Source organism: Eubalaena glacialis, chromosome 11 (genome assembly GCF_028564815.1).
Source record: "Eubalaena glacialis isolate mEubGla1 chromosome 11, mEubGla1.1.hap2.+ XY, whole genome shotgun sequence".
NCBI classification, from domain to species: domain Eukaryota; kingdom Metazoa; phylum Chordata; class Mammalia; order Artiodactyla; family Balaenidae; genus Eubalaena; species Eubalaena glacialis.
In genome coordinates, this window is record NC_083726.1 from 87,665,682 (window position 1) to 87,677,335 (window position 11,654).

The window sequence follows — 11,654 nt, forward strand, 5'->3', positions numbered from 1 at the left end:
CAATTTATACATATGTGTGTATATATGTCAATGTCAGTCTCTCAATTCATCACACCACCTCCACCCTCGTGCCACTTTCCCCTCTTTTTGTCCATACTTTTTTCCTGTACATCTGTGTCACTATTTCTGCCCTGCAAACCCGTTCTTCTGTACCATTTTTCTAGGTTCCACATACATGTGTTAATATACCATAACTGTTTTTCTCTTTCTGGCTTACTTCACTCTGTATGACAGTCTCTAGATCCATCCACTTGTCTACAAATGACACAATTTCGTTCTTTTTAAGGCTGAGTAATATCCCATTGTACATATGTACCACATCTTCTTTAACTATTCGTCTGTTGATGGGCATTTAGGTTGCTTCCATGACCTGGCTATTGTAAGTAGTGCTGCAAGGAATACTGGGGTGCATGTGTCTTTTTGAATTATGGTATTCTCAGGTTATATGCCCACTAGTGGTATTGCTGGGTCATATGGTAATTCTATTTTTAGTCTTTTAAGGAAGCTCCATACTCTTCTCCATAGTGGCTGTATCAATTTACATTCCAACCAACAGTGCAAGAGGGTTCCCTTTTCTCCACACCCTCTCCATCATTTGTTGTTTGTAGATTTTCTGATGATACCCATTGTAACTGGTGTGAGGTGATACCTCATTGTAGTTTTGATTTGCTTTTCTCTAATAATTAGTGATGTTGAGCAGCTTTTCATGTGCTTATTGGCCATTTGTATGTCTTTTTTCGAGAAATGTCTACTTAGCTCTTCTGCCCATGTTTTGATTGGGTGGTTTTTTTTTAATTTTTGAATTTTATTTTATATATTTTTTTTATACAGCAGGTTCTTATTAGTCATCAATTGTATACACATCTGTGTATACATGTCAACCCTAATTGCCCAATTCATCACACCCCCACTCCCACCCCACCACTGCTTTCCCCACTTGGTGTCTGTACATTTGTTCCCTACATCTTTGTCTCAATATCTGCCCTGCTAAGTGGTTCATCTGTACCATTTTTCTAGGTTCCACATATATGCCTTAATATACGATATTTGTTTTTCTCTTTCTGACTTACTTCACTCTGTATGACAGTCTCTAGATCCATTAATCTTTTCATGGGCATTTAGGTTGCTTCCATGACCTGGCTATTGTAAATAGTGCTGCAATGAACTTTGGGGTGCATGTGTCTTTTTGAATTATGGTTCTCTGGGTATATGCCCAGTAGTTGGATTGCTGGGTCATATGGTAATTCTATTTTTAGGTGTTTAAGGAACCTCCGTATTGTTCTCCATAGTGGCGGTATCAATTTACATTCCCACCAACAGTGCAAGAGGGTTCCCTTTTCTCCACACCCTCTCCAGCATTTGTTGTTTGTAGATTTTCTGATGATGCCCATTGTAAGTGGTGTGAGGTGATACCTCATTGTAGTTTCGATTTGCTTTTCTCTAACAATTAGTGGTGTTGGGCAGCTTTTCATGTGCTTCTTGGCCATCTGTATGTCTTCTTTCAAAAAATGTGTATTTAGCTCTTCTGCCCATTTTTTGCTGGGGTGGTTTTCTTTTTTTTTTTACTATTGAGCTGCATGAGCTTTTTATATGTTTTGGAGATTAATCCTTTGTCCTCTGATTCATTTGAAATATTTTCTCCCATTCTGAGGGTTGTCTTTTCCTCTTGTTTATGGTTTGCTTTGCTGTGCAAAAGCTTTTATGTTTCATTCGGTCCCATTTGTTTATTTTTGTTTTATTTCCATTACTCTAGGCAGTGGATCAAAAAAGATCTTGCTGTGATTTATGTCAAAGAGTGTTCCTCCTATGTTTTCCTCTAAGACTTTTATATTGCCCAGTCTGACATTTAGGTCTCTAATCCATTTTGAGTTTATTTTTGGGTATGGTGTTATGGAGTGTTCTAATTTCCTTCTTTTACAGGTAGCTGTCCAGTTTTCCCAGCACCACTTATTGCAGAGACTGTCTTTTCTCTATTGTATATCCTTGCCTACTCTGTCATAGATTAGTTGACTACAGGTGCGTTTGTTTATCTCTGGGCTTTCCATCCTGTTCCGTTGATCTCTATTTCTGGTTTTCTGCCAGTACCATATTGCCTTGATTACTGTAGCTTTGTAGTATAGTCTGAAGTCAGGGAGTCTGATTCCTCCAACTCCATTTTTTTCCCACAAGCCTGCTTTGGCTATTTGGGGTCTTTTGTGTCTCCATAGAAATTTTAAGATTTTTTTGTTCTACTTCTGTATAAAATGTCATTGGTAATTTGATAGGGATTGCATTGAATCTTTAGATTGCTGTGGGTAGTATACTCATTTTCACAATATTGATTCTTCCAATCCAAAAATATGGTATATCTCTCCATCTGTTGGTATCGTCTTTAATTTCTTTCATCAGTGTCTTATAGTTTTCGGCATAGTTGCCTCCCTATGTAGGTTTCTTCCTAGGTAATTTTTTGTTGTTGTTGCAATGGTAAATGGGAGTGTTTCCTTAATTTCTCTTTCAGATTTTTCATCATTAGTATATAGGAATGCAAGAGATTTCTATGCATTAAACTTGTATCCTTCAACTTTACCAGATTTATTGATTAGCTCTAGTAGTTTTCTGGTGGCATCTTTAGGATTCTCTATGTATAGTATCATGTCGTCTGCAAACAGTGACAGTTTTGCTTCTTCTTTCCCAATTTGTATTCCGTATATTTCTTTTTCTTCTCTGATGGCCGTGGCTAGGACTTCGAAAACTATGTTGAATAATCGTGGTGAGAGTGCACATCCTTGTCTTGTTCCTGATCTGAGAGGAAATTCTTTCAGTTTTTCACCTTTGAGAATGATGTTTGCTTTGGGTTTTTCATATACGGCCTTTATGATGTTGAGGTAGGTTTCCTCTATGCCCACTCTCTGGAGAGTTTTTATCATAAATGGGTGTTGAAAAGTCAAAAGCTTTTTCTACATCTATTGTGATGATCATATGGTGTTTCTTCTTCAATTTGCTAATTTGGTGTATCACATTGATTGATTTGCGTATATTGAAGAATCCTTGCATCCCTGGGATAAATCCCACTTCACATGGTGTATAATTCTATTAATGTGTTGTTGGATTCTGTTTGCCAGTATTTGGTTGAGGATTTTTGCATGTATATTCAAGAGTGATATTGGTCTGTAATTTCCTTTTTTTGTAGTATCTTTGCCTGGTTTTGGTATCAGGGTGATGGTGGCCTCATAGAATGAGTTTGGGAGCCTTCCTTCCTCCGCAATTTTTTGGAAGAGTTTGAGAAGGATGGGTGTTAGCTCTTCTCTAAATGTTTGATAGAAGTCACCTGTGAAGCCATCTGGACCTGGACTTTTGCTTGTTGGAAGTTTTTAAATCACGGTTTCAATTTCATTACTTGTGATTTGTCTGTTCATATTTTCCGTTTCTTCCTGGTTCAGTCTTGGAAGGTGATATCTTTCTAAGAATTTGTCCATTTCTTCCAGTTTGTCCATTTTATTTGCATAGATTTGCTTGTAGTAGTCTCTTAGGATGCTTTGTATTTCTGCGTTGTCTGTTGTAACTTCTCCGTTTTCATTTTTATTTTTATTGATCTGAGTCCTCTCTCTGTTTTTCTTGATGAGTCTGGTTAATGGTATATGAATTTTGTTTATCTTCTCAAAGAAGCAGCTTTTAGTTTTATTGATCTTTGTTATTGCTTTCTTTGTTTCTATTTATTTTATTTCTGCTCTGATCCTTTTGATTTCTTTCCTTCTACTCACTTTGCAATTTGTTTGTTTTTCTTTCTCTAGTTCTTTGAGGTGTAAGGTTAGATTGTTTATTTGTGATTTTTCTTGTTTCTTGAGGTAGGCTTTTATTGCTATAAACTTCCCTTAGAACGGCTTTTGCTGCATCCCATAGGTTTAGGATCGTCTTGTTTTCTTTGTCATGTGTCTCTAGGTATTTTTTGATTTCCTCTTTGATTTCTTCAGTGATCTCTTGGTTATTTAGTAACGTAGTGTTTAGCCTCCATATGTTTTGTGTTTCTTACGTTTTTTCCCCTGTAATAGATTTCTAATCTCATAGCATTGTGGTCCCAAAAGATAATTGATGTGATTTCAATTTTCTTAAATTTACTGAGGTTTAATTTGTGACCCGTGATGTAATCTATCCTAGAGAATGTTCCATGTGCACTTGAGAAGAAAGTGTAATCTGCTGTTTTGGAATGGAATGTCCTGTAAATATCCATTAAATCTATCTGGTCTATTGTGTCATTTAAAGCTCGAGTTTCCTTATTAATTTTCTGTTTGGATGATCTGTCCATTGGTGTAAGTGAGGTGTTAAACTCCCCCACTATTATGTGTTACTGTCGATTTCCTCTTTTATAGATGTTAGCAGTTGCCTTATGTATTGAAGTGGTCCTATGTTGGGTGCATATACATTTATGACTGTTTTATATATATATATATATATATATATATATGGGATTCCCGACATTCTCCAATTACAAACTTGACCTCACAGCACATTTACCGTCACTCTCTGCCTGACTACTGGAGCCTTTGGTGACACACTGGGCCCTTACATGATGACACATTGGACGCCGAGAGTCCTGCATACGGTGAATAGCATTACCCATGTAATGATCTAGGCAGGCCTAGGTGTCTTTGTATCATCCAAATGCCTCGCGGTGTTACCGGTATTTTGGTACGTTTATCTGGCTTCACCCAAGGTCTACCTTCCCGTCATGGAAGAGAGATGACAAGTAGGAGTTTCCAGGAGGTACTTTAGCCACGGGGATTGATTCATTTCAGCTCAGTGACACTCAAAAAGGGAGAGCAACGTTGAACTTAAGAATGGGTCAAACTGTGTCCCCAGGGCTGTTTTAAAGCTGTAGAAAGCGAGCTATACAAGCAAAAAGCAATTAATTCCTCTTCCCACTGCATAGAAATAGCTGATCTCAACAGTCTGTCTCGTGTTATTTCTCTTGGAAGATATCCAAGGAACTGACAGGACAAAACTGTCTCCCAAACACATGAATTCATACATGACGGTCTTAAGCCTAGAAAAAGGCATCGAGGAGTTCAAGCAGTCGATCGACTCAGGGTTCATGGAGACTGCTGCACACCAAACTTTGCTTATGGGAAACACTGGGGCTTACCTTGATGTTAGGGGTCACGTTCACTTTGCACTTTATCTAGGGTGGGCAGTGGCATGAGCTCTGACCAAGCGGTGAAAACCTCCCCACTACTTATGAGAAAACGTGCTTTTATTCACAGAGGCATCCCCAGAAATGAATAAAAGATGGTTAACGTCAGACAGCCTTGAAGTTGTCACTATCTGTCTTTAAAAAGGGAAAAATACTGACTTTTCTAGTCCTCCCAATTACAAAGTAGATCACACAGCACATTTACTTATCTTTTCTGACTAGCTACAAGAGACACTTGGAACAAAGATTGCCCTTGCACGATGAGACCTTTGGATGCTACGTGTACTGTGAGCAATTAACTGTAGAATCTTCTAAATGCCCTCAGTAGGCCTAGGTGTCTTTGGATGATGTAAATGCTGAGCAGCGCTCAAAGTAAATCTCTGCATTATTTTTGGCTGGACCTAATGTCTGGTTTCCTCTTCAGTTAGAGAGACGTCTGTCATGAGTTCTCAAAATGAATTGGAGACCCGGTGTTTTTACATTGCAGCTCAGGTTTCCTCACTTTGGCACACCCACATTGAAAGAAAGCCTACCAAGAACTGTCTTCCTGAGGTTGTTTGAAAGCTGAGGAATGCAAGCCATTGAATTAAGCAAGCTGCTCCTAGCCCTTCAAACTGAACAGAAAGGGCGGTTCCCAGAGATGTGTTTCCCCGGATGGTGCTAAGATGGCTTTTGGGCCACAGTGTACTTCCACGGGAAAAGTACACACGCGAGAGTCCTAAGCACTGTGAGGAATACTGGAGCTAAAGCAGTCCATTGACTAAGGTTTCCTGGAAACTGTTGCACCCTATCTTTTGTGATGGGAAAATGTGCACCTTACCTCTAAACTAGAGGTCACATTTGGTTGGCACATTAGCTACAGAATGCTGTGGGATGAGCTCCAAGAAAGAAATCGAAAGCACGTGGTTTCTTTACGCAAATCTCACTGTTCCTCGCATAAATATTTGTAGAGTGACGAATAGATGGGCAGTGTGTGTTAGAGACACCTTGGAGGCCAAAACCATGTCGCTTTCCAAAGGGGGAAACGTGGGCTTTCCTGACATTCTCCAGTTACCAATTTGATCCCACAGGTCATTTACAGGCACTCTCTTCCTGACTACTGGAGACATTTGGGACACACTGGGACCTTCCACGATGACACGTTTGAGGCTGGGATTTCTGCGTGTGGTGAATAGCATTATGCATGTAATGACCTATTCAGGCCTAGGAGACTTTGGATCACCCAAATGCCTCGGAGTGTTACCGGTATATAGGTAGACTTTTTTTTTTTTTTTTTTAAGGTAAACAATCCCAACAGTTTTTATCGATTAATATTCATAATCACACACAGCAGCTTCATTAGATATTTCAATTTTCCTCTTCAGTTTGATTGTGGAGTATTAGCAGAAGCTTTTGCATGTCAAGGTACAGGAAGCAGAGATCACCCTGCACTGCTACCTATATTTTCCAGCTAGAGGTAAAAATTAGTTAAGTGGAAAGGATTATCATATAGATTTTCGCTCTTCCTTTTGAATGTACACAATAAAACAAGAGTGACAGACCTGAAATTACAATCACCAATCAAACCCAAGATAGTTGTTGTCCACATTCATTGGGAAATACAGCACAGAGGACATGGTCTGTGAATTGGGGTGTCATCAAAGAGGAGGTGGTGGAGGTTCATTTCCTATAGTACTCTCTTTTAAATTTAGGTTTTTCTAAAGCAACATCTAAAGGCATAATATCTACACAGCCCAAAGCACCAAAATCTGCCAATTCACCCCGTTCATTCTCGTCTGAGGACGAGCTCTCTTCACGAAATAAAGTTGATCGAAGGCGCTCTTGAATAAAGAGGGTGCGGTCTGTGCACTCACTTTCTACGGACTGGTGCACTGTTTCAGACAATTTAGGATCGTTCAACCTTTTTAGAAGAAACTGGGAATTCTGGATAGTTTGCTGACTGCTTTCTGTGTTAGTTGTGTTGTTTGTTTCTGTGGAATGTGTGATTGTAGTGGTGACACTCCTTGTGTTAGTATGCCGGTTTGCATTGCGTGCAGTGTCCAGTTGTGGCCGTGCTGCCCGGGCGTGCTGCCATTCTAGCTGCAGCTGTATCTGCAGTTGTTGTAACTGCGAAGCGGAAGGGCCAGAGGAATTAAGCTGTCCCCCTGCGGAACGTCTCACTCCTGATAACTGGGATCAAAGCTCACCTATAGGATCAATGGCTTCCCTATTGCTTGGAGAATATGAAGTCCGAGAAGAAGAAAGCCTGCCAGTAGAACTGCTAGTGGAATGAATGTTTGATCTACGTACACCAGGACCTCCCAATCCCCAGCCAAGGTGAAGCATTCATTCTATGTATATGTCGAACACCACTCGATTCATCTAAATCTCTAGGGGCTCTGTGTTCAAGAGTAAGACGAGCTGCAGGGTCATCCGTGACATGATTAGGACTGCCTCCAGGTAATGCTGCAAATACTGTATACATCACTTCTGTTGATGTTTCTGCATGTTCTTGAAGAGATGTCTCCGTATAGCCAATTTTTCCACAATAGGGACAAGTAAAAGCCTGTGGCTGCTCTACAGAGAAAGCTTAGGAACCATAGTACAAATCAACATCTACCCTTGTTAACATGCAGTGCATTGGATGGTCAGTTGTATGCCTTGTTCTTGTTGCACCACTTTCATAACAAGATGCACAAAAATCGTAACCGTTGCATATTAAACACTTATAGCTGTGACCTTGAAAATTTCCCTTGAAACATGCATCACAGCTGACACCGTCACGTCGGGACATCCTATTTCAGAAGGTGGCGGCGGGGGCCCTACCGAGCGCAGGCTGCAGTGTCCCCCGCGGGGTCCTGGTCCTGCACTCGTGGGATGGCTTTCTTCCACTGGAATCCAGGGCTCGGCCGCGGGGACGGGGTGGGCAGCAGAGCGCTACGGCGCCGGCGGCAGCGCGGCGGCCGCGGCAGGAGGAAGTGCGGGCTGGGAATGAGGCCGGGCCTGGACGGGGCCGAGCTCCTCCAGGAGGCGGTCCGACGCCGCGGTTCCGCTGGCACATGCCTTGACTCGGTCACTCTCGGGCCCGCCGGTTCCAGGTTGTGGCGCCGCGCTCCGTAAATCCCGCTCCTCCCTACACCCGGCCCACCAACCGCCACTCTCCCCGGGCTCCAACTTCCGCCTTCTCCTCCTCTTCGTCCTCCTCCTCCACCTCATTCCCCCGCCTGCTCTGCAGCCCCGCCTCTCGCTGGCCGCGTCGGGCCCAGACGCCTGGTGCCCTGGGCGGGAGGGAACTGTGGGAGCGGCGCGGCCGCAGCGACTCGGGGCACGTCATCTGCGCGCACCCACAAGCAGGCAGCGGTCGGGCGCCGGGTGCCGGAGACCGCCCGAAACCGCCCTCGGCCTGGCGGCCGCCCCCTCACTACCACCTCTGTACTGTTTTTCAGGCTGGGCCTAGAGTCGACCTTCCCGCCATGCTACAGTGATGACTGGTATGAGTTCCCAGGATGTACTTTAGTCACAGGGATTGTTTCAGTGGAGTTTAGAGGTCCTCACAAATGGAGAGCCACGTTCAACACAAGACTGGCTAGAACCCTGTCCCCGGGACTGGTTTAAGCTGTAGAAAGGTAGCTATGCAAGCAAGAAAGTAATTAATTGCCCTTCCCTCTGCGTAGAAAGAGTTCATCCTAAAGTCTGTTTCGCGTTATGTTGCTTGGAAGATGCACAAGGGACCCACAGGACACACGTTCTCCCTCGGAAGTGAATTCATATGCCACTGTCTTAAATCTCCGAAAAGGCATAGAGGACTTAAAACACTCGATGCACTCAAGGATCCTGGAGGCAGCTGCACACCAAACTTTGCTGATGGGAAACACTGGGGTTTATCTTGAGGCTATGGGTCACATTGACTTCGCAATATAGGTAAGGTGCGCCTTAGGATGAACTCCTAGGAAGCAGTGGAGATCTCCGGCTTCTTATGAGAAAACTCATTTTTCGTCACGGAGTCATTCCTAGAAGTGCAAAAAAGATAGGCAACATCATGCAGCCTTGTGGCCGCCACTATCTAGTTTTCAAACGAGGAAACCACTGCCCTTCCTAGTCTTCCCAATTACAAAATCATTCCACGACATTTTTCCCTATCTCTTCAGAGTAGCTAAAATGACCCTTGGGACACACTTCACCCTTCCACGCAGCAACTTTTGGACTTGGCGTGTTCTGCGTCTGCTGCATTGCATAATCGTCTGAATGCCCCCGGTAGACCTAGGTGACATTGGATGTTCCAAATGCGTAGCAATGCTCAGGGTAAATCTCTAGTGTATTTCGGGATGGTCCTACAGTCTAATCGCTGCTTCAAGATGAGAGACATCTGGCATGAATTCCCCAAATGAATTGGAGTCCCGGTGGTGTTTTGCAGTGCAGCTCCACTTTCCTCACTTAGGCAGACCCACATTGAAAGAGAGCCTGCCTAGAACCGTCTTCCTGAGGTTGTTTTTTTGTTTGTTTGTTTGTTTCAAATAGTCACATTAATTTTAATTTTAATTATTTTTTTTGAAGTTTTGAATTTTAAATTTTTTTAATGCAGCAGGATTATATTAGTTATCCAATTTATACATATGTGTGTATATATGTCAATGTCAGTCTCTCAATTCATCACACCACCTCCACCCTCGTGCCACTTTCCCCTCTTTTTGTCCATACTTTTTTCCTGTACATCTGTGTCACTATTTCTGCCCTGCAAACCCGTTCTTCTGTACCATTTTTCTAGGTTCCACATACATGTGTTAATATACCATAACTGTTTTTCTCTTTCTGGCTTACTTCACTCTGTATGACAGTCTCTAGATCCATCCACTTGTCTACAAATGACACAATTTCGTTCTTTTTAAGGCTGAGTAATATCCCATTGTACATATGTACCACATCTTCTTTAACTATTCGTCTGTTGATGGGCATTTAGGTTGCTTCCATGACCTGGCTATTGTAAGTAGTGCTGCAAGGAATACTGGGGTGCATGTGTCTTTTTGAATTATGGTATTCTCAGGTTATATGCCCACTAGTGGTATTGCTGGGTCATGTGGTAATTCTATTTTTAGTCTTTTAAGGAAGCTCCATACTGTTCTCCATAGTGGCTGTATCAATTTACATTCCAACCAACAGTGCAAGAGGGTTCCCTTTTCTCCACACCCTCTCCATCATTTGTTGTTTGTAGATTTTCTGATGATACCCATTGTAACTGGTGTGAGGTGATACCACATTGTAGTTTTGATTTGCTTTTCTCTAATAATTAGTGATGTTGAGCAGCTTTTCATGTGCTTATTGGCCATTTGTATGTCTTTTTTTGAGAAATGTCTACTTAGCTCTTCTGCCCATGTTTTGATTGGGTGGTTTTTTTTTAATTTTTGAATTTTATTTTATATATTTTTTTTATACAGCAGGTTCTTATTAGTCATCAATTGTATACACATCTGTGTATACATGTCAACCCTAATTGCCCAATTCATCACACCCCCACTCCCACCCCACCACTGCTTTCCCCACTTGGTGTCTGTACATTTGTTCCCTACATCTTTGTCTCAATATCTGCCCTGCTAAGTGGTTCATCTGTATCATTTTTCTAGGTTCCACATATATGCCTTAATATACGATATTTGTTTTTCTCTTTCTGACTTACTTCACTCTGTATGACAGTCTCTAGATCCATTAATCTTTTCATGGGCATTTAGGTTGCTTCCATGACCTGGCTATTGTAAATAGTGCTGCAATGAACTTTGGGGTGCATGTGTCTTTTTGAATTATGGTTCTCTGGGTATATGCCCAGTAGTTGGATTGCTGGGTCATATGGTAATTCTATTTTTAGGTCTTTAAGGAACCTCCGTATTGTTCTCCATAGTGGCGGTATCAATTTACATTCCCACCAACAGTGCAAGAGGGTTCCCTTTTCTCCACACCCTCTCCAGCATTTGTTGTTTGTAGATTTTCTGATGATGCCCATTGTAAGTGGTGTGAGGTGATACCTCATTGTAGTTTCGATTTGCTTTTCTCTAACAATTAGTGGTGTTGGGCAGCTTTTCATGTGCTTCTTGGCCATCTGTATGTCTTCTTTCAAAAAATGTGTATTTAGCTCTTCTGCCCATTTTTTGCTGGGGTGGTTTTCTTTTTTTTTTTACTATTGAGCTGCATGAGCTTTTTATATGTTTTGGAGATTAATCCTTTGTCCTCTGATTCATTTGAAATATTTTCTCCCATTCTGAGGGTTGTCTTTTCCTCTTGTTTATGGTTTCCTTTGCTGTGCAAAAGCTTTTATGTTTCATTCGGTCCCATTTGTTTATTTTTGTTTTATTTCCATTACTCTAGGCAGTGGATCAAAAAAGATCTTGCTGTGATTTATGTCAAAGAGTGTTCCTCCTATGTTTTCCTCTAAGACTTTTATATTGCCCAGTCTGACATTTAGGTCTCTAATCCATTTTGAGTTTATTTTTGGGTATGGTGTTATGGAGTGTTCTAATTT